This window comes from Pagrus major, chromosome 3 (assembly GCF_040436345.1).
Source record: "Pagrus major chromosome 3, Pma_NU_1.0".
In the NCBI taxonomy this organism is placed as follows: domain Eukaryota; kingdom Metazoa; phylum Chordata; class Actinopteri; order Spariformes; family Sparidae; genus Pagrus; species Pagrus major.
This window is the reverse complement of record NC_133217.1, coordinates 20,221,686-20,234,823: the sequence shown is the minus strand read 5'-3', so window position 1 is coordinate 20,234,823 and position 13,138 is coordinate 20,221,686. Positions and strand designations below refer to the sequence as shown.

The 13,138-nt window shown below is 38.6% G+C and overlaps 1 long non-coding RNA gene across 1 annotated transcript; it reads right to left on the bottom strand.

The window, feature by feature from the left end:
• Positions 1-3,150: 3,150 nt before the first annotated feature.
• LOC140993827 (uncharacterized) lies at positions 3,151-7,857 on the bottom strand. Its single transcript, XR_012178684.1, has 3 exons — positions 6,818-7,857; positions 5,301-5,474; positions 3,151-4,498 (listed from the first exon to the last, which is right to left on the bottom strand). It is a non-coding gene; the product is annotated as an uncharacterized lncRNA (long non-coding RNA).
• Between the last annotated feature and the right edge of the window lie 5,281 nt (positions 7,858-13,138).

Sequence of the window (13,138 nt, the reverse complement as noted above, 5' to 3'; positions counted from 1 at the left end):
TACCCAAGATGCATTTTCCTTCACATCTGCAGTGTTTGCAAGGATGCTCATGCAGGTTGGTGTTCCCCTGCCGGCTCCCCAGCTCACTCTGCCCTGTCAGATGACAGGGCAGAGTGCCAGCACAGCTCCAAAGCATCCTAAAAGTCCCTCTTTCCACTCCAATAACTGTCCAAGCTGTGGAAGCAGACCTGTCAGTCCATCCAGACTCTGTGGTCACCGATAACCTGCTTACTGGCCTCTCTTAGGGATTCCATGTAGGGGTTGTTTCATCTCCAAACTCCACACAGCAAAAAACCTACAATCCGCTGTTAAGGATCCACAGAATGTGTCCCAGTTACTGGGGAAAGAACTAAATAAAGGTAACTTGATCAGCCCCTTAAACTCTTCTGCTTTTCAAGTGTTTCACACTAGTCCAGAAAGTACTCAGCTCCTCGCTCCGGCCCCGTTGATCGCATTAACAGTCCCATCCCTCCCCGTCCACTGCACCACTGTGGATAACACAGTAAAACTGATAAAGCTGGCAGTTCAGGGCGGATGGCTTTCAAAAACAGACATTAAAGATGAAGGGTTCATTTACATTTATCCTTCTCAGTAGCCTTTCTTTGGCATAAAGTGGGATTCCAAGTTCTATTTTGCTATATTTATTCATATTCAACACACATCAGCCTCCCCTATCTAGCAGCAGTTACTGTCTCTCCTCGGCCACCTCAACTTCACCATGCTCGTAATTCCACAAGAGTGCTCCTTCATTTCCAGGCTGCTCAGTCTGTGCTGCTCCGTCCCAAATTTGCACAATCAAATATCTCTTGAGATGGGCTTCCGCTCCCATTTAAAACTGGTCGCTGATGTTAGATCAGTGGAATGGCCTCTCCTTCTTTTATGATGAGATAGTGCACTATACTATCCAGTTTTTCATGGATGTGGCTCCACATCTCTGTCGAGGATAAGCTCAAACTACGTTAAGATATTCATTATAGGTTACATTAACATTACAGAAGAAACAAAAAACAGAAGAAACAAAAACAATAAAACATTTATATAACATAATTTGGATAAATCCATGTGCCAAATATCAACAAAAACACACAAACAGAAAAACTAAATCAATAGACAATGATAAAAAATACATACAAAAATATATACATATGTACAAGAAAACATTAGACTTTATGAATTGAGTGTTTTCTTTTAAAAATGTGTAAAGATGATGCGCCCTTAACAACATGTCTTTTAAAATTCCATATTTGTACACCATGATATCTTTTTGTACAGCCATGTTTGGTTTTATAAAAGGAAGGTGAAGATGATCCACCTGTCTGGTATTTATGAATGAATCTCAGAATTTAATTTAAAAAAAGGTTCTATACGGTCATATACTGAAAGGATGTTCCTTAAAAAGTTCCATATAGGTAGAATTATCCTTTCTAAATCCATACTGATACTCATAGAAGATCTTATTCTTGTTTAAATGTGATAATATTCTAGTATAAATTAATTTCTCCCAAATTTTTGAATAACAAGGTAAAATGGATACAGGGCGATAGTTTGTAAAGTTACCTGGATCACCGGTTTTAAATAAGAGTTTAATCTTTGCTTTATTTAAGCTCCTTGGGAACAATACCAGCTGCCAGAGACTAACAACTACTCATTTCATCATGGCCAGCCAGAGTGTTTCTCAAATTTGTAATAATATCCCTTACTTCATTTAGTTGTGGTGGCTTTATTTCTCCCGTAAATGAGGAAATTTTTTTGTTACAGCAGCCAAAGGTCAGGAATATTACAATAAACAATAATACAAATAAAAAATAAAAAATGTAATAACATAAAAAGATAAGAAATAGAATAGACTTGTATATACATCATATTTACAATATGAACAGTGTAATTATACACAGTGTGGGCAGTGTATTTTTATTTACAAATAATAAATATGGGTATAAAAATTGTCCAGTTAGTGCAAACCAAAGTGAGAATGGGATATGTGTAGAGTTTGAGTACACATGTGAGGTCTACTGGGAGCAGTGCTGGTTGTACAGCCTAACAGTTTGTACCACGCATTGATAATGTTGTTCTAAGAAATCTTAAAGACTACCCAAAGTGTCGTCAATTTTATTTGAGAGAGACGCACCCACAATTGCAAAAAGGTTTTGGAGCCACATGAAATTTCATATGGATCACTAATTAGTTTATCTCCATTAAAACACTGAGAAGCAGTTCCCAATGATGTTTTCTTTTTTATTTAGCAGTTGCTTTATAATATTCTATGTAGATTTTATATTATTTGATGATTTTTTAAACTTCTTTGAAAAATAGATTTTTTTTGCTGAATGTAAAATATGCATAAATATATTTTTCTATGTTTTATATTCTTTTAAATTTATATAATATTTATATAACATCTTTTTTTTCTAAAGAAGATTTTTTAAGGCCTGAAGTGAAGCAAGGTTTATGAGAAACATCTTCTTTTCCCCTTTACTTTTTGAGTGGGAAACATTGATATTCAATAAACCAAGTAAGCCACATAAGTTCATTTGGAACTAGAATAGGCTACTTTGGGGTCGTTTTCTTGAAGAACATTTTCCCATGAGATGTTTGCCATCTTGGACCTGAAATGTTCCATATTTTTCTTGGTGTATAATGACATGGGTGAGACAATGAGTGACAGACAGCTTTTTTGTTTCATGAATTTTATGAGCTACACTAAAAATAGGTAAATGGCCAGAGATATCAGTGTACACACCACTATTTAAACTGAAGTCAATGTAATTTGTAAAAATATTTTAGATTAGGGTTGCAGATGTGTCAGAGATCCTAGTTGCCATATGAATTAGGGAATGGAAATAATTTGAATACATCATATTTAGAAATTCTGCAGTTTGTGGATGATTCTCGCCCTTAAACGGATTTATTATTATCATTAAAATCACCAACAACACAACAAACTTTACCCTCTTCTGATATAAGTTCAAGCACATCTGTTAACCGCTGATTAAAAAGATCAATATCTTAATTGGATGGTCGGTAAACAGCTCCAACAATTACATTTTGTCCCCCAAGAGAAGGCCATGAAGTAACTTTAGTAAAAAAAGGACAACATTAGATTGAAAAGTCTCAAGAGCAAAAGGCTAGAAAATCTGAATGAGGATCATGTTCATTATATTTAAAGTTTATTTTGTTTGATCTTTAACATGCATTGTTTTGCCATCATTATCCAGACCGTGAAAAGGAAACTTTGATGTACATTTTCGGCAGATCCAAATTTTTTACCCATGCAGCTGAGTTTGGGAAATTTAGAGGTGTACGTTTTGGGTGATAACCATTTCTGCAGATACCACATTCACACACTGAACTTTCTATACTCTTGTTACATGCACTGCAGATCATTTGAGGATAAAGTATATTTGGTACAATATTTTGATTCATAACTAAAAAAAGATAAAATATGAGCATGTCATTAAAGATGTAGATGGTTCATTGAGAGCGTGGTTGGTGAACAATGAGCTGATCATACTGTAGATGAGCAATCTGACCCTTCTGATGTGCCTCTTTAAGTTTTCGCTGCAGCTCCATTCATTTCTGTCTCACATTGTCTGTAAAATCTTCACTGATGAAGATCCTGGTTTTTCCCTCTCTTCAGAATTTCCTCTTTGACCTTTGCAGTTTCATCACAATTGACCTTGGCCTGTTGCTCTTCATATTGCAATGTACATATTCTGACTGACACTCCAGATACTCTTATTTTATAGAAAGTTTGTCAAAAGAAGTTTGGAAAGATGCAAACTGATGTGAAATGCTCTAGAGACTGGAAGCCTGGTCCGAGAGTCTTTTAAAATCATTCACATCCTTCTGTGAGAATTGTGAACTTAATGTCCTGTACATCCCTCATGATATTGTCCATAAATAAATGAATACAGTTCTTGAAGCTTCTTTCCTGTTGTTCCTCAATCAAGTCTTTGAAAAACGATTTCTGCTGATCAAGCAGCTCATGAATCATACACATTGAATAAGAATCTTCTTCCTGGTGAGCTTTTTTTGGCCCCACGGTGGAATAAAGATTGAGGAGAGAACTCTATTCCAAGCTGCCAAGTTAAAAAACGAGGCAGTAAAAACTTACAGGCTGATGCACCTCAGGGTGCTAATGCAGGTAGGCCAGGAGAGAGATACATGCTAAAACAATCCCTTCAATGTGAGTGCCATCCACAACTTTAGATAACATGATAATAGAGTTTGTCAGTTGTCTGTCGAGTCCAAGTCATTAGCTTGTTGAGGCATACATGCTTGCAGAGGATGTACTTCCTGCAGCAGATGAAGAAATTCAGCCTGCCAAGGATGAGGATGGTGCACTTCTACACTGCCATCATCTAGTCCATCCTCACTTCCTCCATCACCATCTGGTACGCTGCTGCCACTGCCAGGGACAAAGGCAGACTGCATCGTATCATTCGCTCTGCTGAGAAGGTGATCAGCTGCAATCTGTCATGCCTCCAGGACCTGTATGCTTCAAGGACGAGACGTGCAAGGTAAGATTGTTGTCGACCCCTCCCATCCTGGACACAAACTTTTTGGGACTCTCCCCCATAGCAGGAGGCTTCGGTCCATCAGGACCGAAACCTCTCGCCATTAGAACAGTTTCTTCCCATCTGCAACTTGCCTCATTAACCAGGCCCGTGACCCCCACTGACACTGACCCCCCTCCCTCCCCCTTCACTTACATTACATTAATGTAAGTTTCAGTATTAGACGCTCTTATTTTGCACATTGCAATATCCATAGCTACTGGGACCTTGCCCAATCCAGGTCAAACTTTTTGCACCACTGGATAAATCTGGACAGTCTTCACCTACTTTAAAATCAGTCACACTCTATTTATATTTATATCCACACTCTGTATTATGTCTTTTAAGTATTTTTAGTATTGTTTGTTGTTTTGCACCTACAGACCACAGCAAATTCCTTGTATGTGTAAACTTACTTGGCAATAAAAGCGTGTGCAATATAAATCCCAGGTTTCTGTAACAATTTGTCAGATGTACTGTAATGTAATGTTCTGTGCCAATTACAGATAAAACTCAATGCACGTCTTAACAATGTTATGTCTTGCAGAAGTGTGAAGCCAAGCTAATGTAACCTGAACCAGGACAATAACACCTGGTTCTAACATGCTGCCAGCTAAACCTCTGTTGAAATGGGCTGATTTGGCTTAAAACTAGTGAGTTGACAACTTTGTTAACACAGCCAAACATCAATCAAGGGCAACAACACAAGACATAAAACTTAGCAAGTCAGCTATTATTACATACTAGCCTGTCTTCTGCAGTCTTTCATTTAGAGAAGCTGTTGCCAATGACTAAAAGCCATCTTCTTCTTCTCTTCTTAGCTTCCACCGTCAGCATCCTCTTCATACTTTTCAACTCTGCCATGATGTCTGCCATGAGGCTGCTGAGGCTGGTTCTGTTTCTGGTGCCTTTTCCAGCCTGGACCAAAAAGACGATAGCGGTGTAAAACACATATACTATCCGACGGTGCTCAGAGCAGAGTCAGCCAGCAGTGCTAACTTCTAGCTACAGTACACAGCAGGTACAGGTGACCTTCAGGAAACTCCGTTAATCACAGAGAGTTGAGGCAGAGCAGCTGGAGGACATCGGAGGGAAAACCAGAAAACATTTTCTCCATTAAATATCCAGTTTCACCAAAATCACTGATTGTTGGTGCTGTTTGTAAGCTAGTACTATAAAGCGTTACGCTCTGTGATCTACCCTCTCACTGAAGTTACATAGAGCAGAAACAAGTGACAGAGACACCGTTCATCTTGTTACAACACACTGTACCATCAACATGATTCTGAAGCTGTTATGGTATCGTCCTAGTATCGTCAGGCTGGCTCACTGTCATGGCTTTCTGGGACACCTAATGTTATTAGTGACACCTGTGCTTCTTTAATCAGTAATGACTCCAGCCCCTTTAAAAAGAATGAAGTTAATGTTTTTTCCAGACACTTCCACATCTGCCAAAAGTTCATTTTAGTTGTTATCTAGCCCTGTTTGACCCATGATGTTCACAATATCAGAAGAATTCTCTGCCAGGGTTGTTGGATCGTACAGTCTCCCCTACATTTACGACAGGCCTCAGAGTCTTTGGAGTCTACCGTTATCTACTGGGAGCCAGATTATTAAATATTTCTTACTTTGCACTATGTAATAATAATGATCCTTTTTGGTATGTTCGTGTGAATGTTTTACAGACTGCAAAGAAGGCTGGTCTACCATCTTTATCACTTCATATGTTTGTGTGTTTGTGAGTGTATCTGACTGACTCTAATGGCTAAGTTGGTAGGTGGTACATTAGTGTGACAGAGGCTATTTGTCGCCCTCTAATGTCTTGATTTGCTTCACTATGGGCAGAGTGGTGACAAACTCCTTCATTATTCACTACATAGATTTATGTAATATTTATGAAAATGTGGAAAAAATGCCACCCAGTGTTTTAGTGTAAAATGTCCCAAGGGGACATCTTCCCCAAGTTTATTTACTGTGTAAATATAATATACACTAATCAGACACATCATCAAAAAGACTAAACAGGTGAGGGAAATAACACTGATCATCTTGTGACAATACAATGTTCTACTGGGAAACCTTAGGTCCTGGGTCCTTGGGTCCATTCATATAAGCCAACAACCCAGATACCTTTCTAGGAATGGTCTGAAGAATGTGACAAGAGCTCATGGTGCCAACCTGGCCTCCAAATTCCCCAGATCCCAAACTGATTGAGTATCTGTGGGATGTGCCCGAAAAAGTCCAATCCATGGAGCCCCTACCTGACAACACAGCACCGACGCCCTGGTGCTAGACACCACAGGACACCCCCAGAGGTCCTGTATCCATGGAGCCAGTCACAGACCTCTCTGTAGAGACACAACTGAAACATTCTTTGTCATTTTGTTTTCTCTGAGGCCTAGATTGTTATAGAATCAGAGCGGTGCCTCAAATATCTAACATCAGTCAACAAGAATGCATATTTGTATCCAGTAAGACCATTTAAGTGGCTTCTGGTCTCCCAACAAGACTTCATACAGGCTACACAAGACTATTTGGCTCCACCTAGTGGCTGAACCTGATACACTGCAGGTAGTCTGTTAACCAACTCTTTCACCTTCATTTGATGATCTGTATATTAAACTGTCAAGCTGTACATTTGATTCAGTTCTCCACAACAAGCCTACATGGATTATGATTTGAGCCACATGCAACAATAAATGTGTTCATACACAAATACTCTACTGCTAATCATCTCTCATCGCTCTTTATTTCAAGCATTAGGAGAAACACATTGAAATAAAAGCTTAAACAAATTAGTAAAGTGAGTGTATTTGTTGTCGAGTGCATGTCAGGTATTTCCCCCTGATGGTATGAATTGTCATTTAATTTCCCTTCATTCATTCTATTTAAATTGCTGAACAAATCAAGCCAGTATGAACACTGTTGCTCGGGAGCATGTGACACAGCTGACAGAAGCCCAGAAAAAAATATCTTTAAATTCTGATGATAGGATAGTTAAGAAAGGCTGGGGTTATGAGACTGGTTAATGAGAGAGGGAAACACCAAAAGCCCATCTGACTAAGAAGTGAAAAATAAATAAGCTACACGTACATACAAAACCTGCATTTTCTGTTCAGTGTGATGTGACTGAAAAGGGAACCTGCATTTTGGCTCCATCTACTCACCACCTCCCAGTCTACAGAGATTCACCAACTTCATCAGCTTCGTCATTCCATCAGCCTGTTGGGCTCAGCAGAGTCATCAGCTGCCACCACCAGCAGTGTCCAGACTTCATGGGGGGATCGGAGGGAATCCCCATCCTGGTTCTTCTGCAGCCAAACAGCTCTGACCTGTCAAGACATGGTCAGTGGTCAGCACCCAAGGTTTCCCAGCAGAACATTGCACTGTAACGAGATGATCAATGTTGCAGACGCAATCATGGGTCGTAAGCTGCTTGCACAGTTGATCTGTATGATGCCTTCCTGTCTAATTGTGCTAGAACCTTCTCAACCAGGATATAGATATTAAGATATATGTATTTCATACACTTTGAAATATCCACAAAGTGTTAGATTTTAGAATTGTAGACCAACCCATACTTGCCAAATCTCCAGATTTTCCCAGGAGACTCCTGTTTTTCATTGCCCTCTCCCAGCTTACTCCCAAGGTCACACTTCTCCTGTATTTCTCCATATCTGTGACATGTACTGTTGCACCTCTACATCCACAGTAAGTCAGAGAGGAACAGAGAAATGGAGAAGAGAAAGAATACTCCTTGAAAGAAGAAGGGAGGAATGGGAATGGGGCATGCATTTATACAATCTACCGATCTGATTTTCTCAATCCCCCTCATGAGGCTATCAAATGACAGTGACATGCACAGACTCTCTGAGAGGCAGGGGAAAATGAATAAATGAAAACTGATGACTATTAGTTAGTGCTAGAGGTTCACACAAGTTCACGCCAGGGGCATAGATAATTCTGCATTCCTCACTCAAAATTAAAGCAACATTATGTAACTTTTTGACCTTAAACTAACAGCTTCAGAATCATGGTGATGGTACAGTGTGTGGTAACAGGGTGAACTGTGTCTCTGTCAATTGTTTCTGCTCTATGTAACTTCAGTGAGAGGGTGGGATCACAGTGTTACATACATAACCCTAACCCTAACCCTTCAAGTTTTCAACATCACATTGTTATGATGTCATGAGTTGTGTCTGTAGTTAACACCTACATTACGTCTGACAAACTGTTACACACCTGGGATTTGTATTTACCACAGTGGTGTTGAACTCAGAAACTGTGGGGGGCGCCAAATCACTAATTATGACAATTTCTACATAATGTTGCTTTAAGAGTAAAATTAATTATTTAACATAAAAATGCTGTTCCAGTAGGATTTTAATTTTCCCAGTCTTTAAAAGTCACCAGAACGCATGAAACAAAGTCTCAGAAACTCTTAGATTTTCCTGGGGAGGAACTCCCTGACTTTGGTTTTTGGTTTTCTCCAAATGACATTTCCTAAATAGTAGCTGACAAGTGACATCAGGAAAGATGTTGATTGTTATGTTCCCTCGAAGCTGATTTAATGAGTCATTTTAACATTTAACATGACTAACTTGTCAGTTGTCTCCAGCAGGGTTTGGATGTTTTGGTGGTAAATGATGTCAGATTCAGGAGCTCTGCCACAGTGAGCTGACACCCTTCTGCAGTCAGTAGATCATGTTTCCAGTTTCCAGGATCAGGACCGGCTCTGTTGGCACTGGCAGCTTTTGTCTCAGCCAGGCTGGAAACTGGCAGCACTGACTGAAATACGAGCTGTGTTTACACTGAGCCTGAAGGTGTCCAAAGAACGCATTTATTTTAGCACAGATCCATGAGGACTTTATCAACAGAGCTCCTTGTCATGGTAGATACAGATGTACCTTTTACACATTATCAGAGACTCTAAACCAGTTCAAATTTATCAGAAACTGTAATTTTAATACAAACACATCTTGACTGGCTTCAGGCTGGGAGGCCCTATGTGCAGTGTGTGTTTGATTCCACACATTGATGAGGGCAGGAGAGGGTGTTACTTGTTGAGTTTTCCTTGATTAGTACGTTTTTGATTAATCAGTTTTCTCAAAGAGAATAATCTACTTCCATGTAAACATGACACGGCTCATTTGCAAAGAAAGCTGGGCATCCTGAGGACTTCATGTTGGGTTTTTTTCAGCTGTGTACAAGTCTCACCGCAGGCCTGGCAGCATGCTGCAGTCTGCTCCCAGTGTTTACAGCACCTCCTCCCACACAATTACTATCCCCAAAAGAGGAACACCGGACTGGGCCCTGATTACAGAACAACACAGACCAACATGTGGCCTGCATTAAACCCAACTCAACTTTACTACTTAACTTAAGGTTACATCAAGATAGCTGCTTTGAATGAACTTCACAGGTCTGGGTTTCAGTGGAGAGTTTTAGTGTCCCAAGATGAGAAGAAGAATTTAATTCTGAGGGGAAACTACTTTGCAGCAATTGTATGAACAACAACAAAAAAATGGACATAAATAACATTGTAAGCATTAGTGTGCTCATGGATTTTAAAGGCCCAATTTGTAAGAAAGTTGATTTTTGAGTCTCATTCCCAACTCGTCAAATACTGACGCTTTAGGTTGGTATGTCGGGTCGGCCACCAACCGAAAGTGACAGTATTTGAAGAGTTGGGAATGAGACTCAAGTTGTACAAGAGTAAAGGTCAGAAAGTCAGAAAGAGTCAACATAACATACATGGAGTATGTTATGTTATGTTATGTTATGTTATGTTATGTTATGTCAACTTAACTTTAACTTTATAATTAATTTTCATAATGAAAAATAATTAAAGATTACAAACAAAAACTAAAGGACCAAGTCACTAATTAGACACAAACAAATACACAGGTCCATATACAGCTGATAAAAGCTGCTCAGCTCTCGCACATTTAGAATTCTTTTCTCACCTGGTTCTCTCTCTCTCTTCCTCCCTCTCCTCCTTTGCAATGTAGTCAGGTAACACCAGAGCCTTACTCTCACTTGAACGTGGCTGTTTTGCAGAGAAAGAATTTGTAGCCTATACCCATCTATTAAAAAACAGACATTTCTTTGGAACCATATATGAAATTGTAAAAGTGCTTGAGCGTAGCCAACATCTTTACTGCCTCCAAATTTGTCATACAGAACAGAACAAAAACAGATGCCGAGAGACATAATGTAAGTTATCATCAACTCATGTTATCTTCACTTCATCTGTCTCTCCCAGACCACCGCCAGACCCACCTCCACCTCCACCTCCACCTCCACCTCCACCTCCACCTCCACCTCCACCTCCACCTCCAAAGCGTGCTGGCTGTACACCCAACAGAGGAGAACAAAAACTACTGCGACAGTAAATGAGCAAAACTTAGTAAAGACTCAAACTGAGCGTGTACATTAATGAAGCACATAACATTAATAAAATATTTTCTTTCTTTCAGGGGGCAAGGATTATGATAAAGGAAAATTGATAGGAATAATTAGTATTTTTAGGGGCACTGAGATTAAATATTGGTGTGCTTCAGCACCCCTAAAAAGAGGGTTTATTTCATTTATTTATTATTTGTAAAGCAAAACTGAGTTCAGCAGCCAAGTCTCCAGGATTAAATGTCAGCAGTGAACCTTTCTGCAGACCACAGATACATCCAGGGTTGACATGTGCCGTTTCAAGTTCACATTATATGATTATTAGCTGACTGCCACATCAGGAGATGGAGGTAGTGTTATGACAAGCCAACAAGGCTGACAACGTAATCACCTGCTGTAGAGCCTTTCTGTCCTGGGCCGTGATGAACCATGCAACTTTATGTTTCCAGTCAGGACGCTTTCTGTCGCTCCTCTGTATAAGGTGACAAGAACTTGGCCCCGGAATTAACAACAACCAGTGAGATTCACACTCGTAGTAAAACGTATTTTGAAGTTTACATTCTTTTGAAATATGGAAGCTTGGGTCTTCTCTTGACTCTGCGTGTTCTTACCATGACAGATTTCTGGCTTTGTTATTCATTTATTTAATTAATTAATATGGCTGGATGTCCAAAGGTTCACTAATGTTGATATACACTCCCTCCGGCATGATTTCTTGGACCTACTGTAATCAATCACCTGGTGGTTCATCATCATCATTCATTCTCTTTACTGATGTTTCCTTTATTGGACTGGTGTTATATGGCAACCACAGCAGCAGAGGGCAGTGTGTCCATTCAGCACTCCATCATCAGGGCTAACGCAGGTCCATCAATTTTGTTTTCTACGTTTTTCTTTTTTTGATTTGTAGAATAAAATCAGAATAACCAGAAATATGACGTACAAGGAGAGAAAAAAGTTACTGGCAAAAATAATATTACACCGTATTTACAATACAACATTGATATGTTTAGATAATGTCAGAAAATAAAAAAGAAATTAAATTATTAAACTATAATATTTTAAAGAAGATGTAAATTTAGCCTAAAGTTTTCAAAGTAATACTGAAAACTGATGATGGACAGATGACGTCCAACATGTGCTGAGTATAGAAGTGTTGTTAGAGTGAAATCCATAAAATCAATTAGGATATGTGATTTATGATATGATGATTACTATTGTAAAACATGGCATGCAGGAGGTAAAATGAGTGTGAAGAGAGCTGACGGCTCAGAGACGGTCTGGGAATGCACAGAGCTGACAGCAAAGACTGAACCCGCTGCTCTATATGCCATGTGTATGTTATTTCAATGAATGGTAAGAATACCCTGTTATCATTTACATTAATCCAATACAAAATTTTATCTACACACAACAATCTCAATGCAAGCATGAAACACTGACAAAAAAAACCCTACACACGATAGTAATAGTTTATTTGGTTTGGGACATCATATTTCTGTCTTCAGTAATTAAACAGACATGAGAATGAATGCCTTCACATTTAAAGCCACCTCAAATCACTCATTCTTGTTTTCCTCTTTGTAAAGGAGCATCTTCTAAATCTGACGAGCATTTATTTTACTGTAAATTTAGTGTATATACTATCACGAGTGTTGCAGCGGGGGAAACCACTGAATAGGGTGAAATAATGTATAAGAGTTTAAGGCCACTGTGATTGACAAGATACATCTGGAAAAGGTTTTGCAAATAAACTCTAATTGGTTGAAAATATCATAATGTTCTGAAAATAAAGCAGTAGGATAAATACATGTAAGTGTTGTAATACTGTGAGATGAAGTCATAGTAATAATGAAAATAAAGCACTTTTACAAAAATTCATATATCAAATTATACATGACTATGTATCTGCAAAAGCATTTTTTTATAAATAAAGTTATACAGGTACAGGGATATCATAATATAAAATCAGAATAAGATTGTAATATTATGACAAAGTAAGTCATACAATTATGATAAAGATAAGACAAAAAAAAGAAAATGATGTAATATAACAAAGAAAAAATGAAAGTTGTAGTAAGTAGCAATATAAATATGTTAAAGTTATGATTTTACTTCATTTGAGGTGTAAAACAATTATTATTTTTTTAATTAACATATTCTAAAGGAAAGCTGTA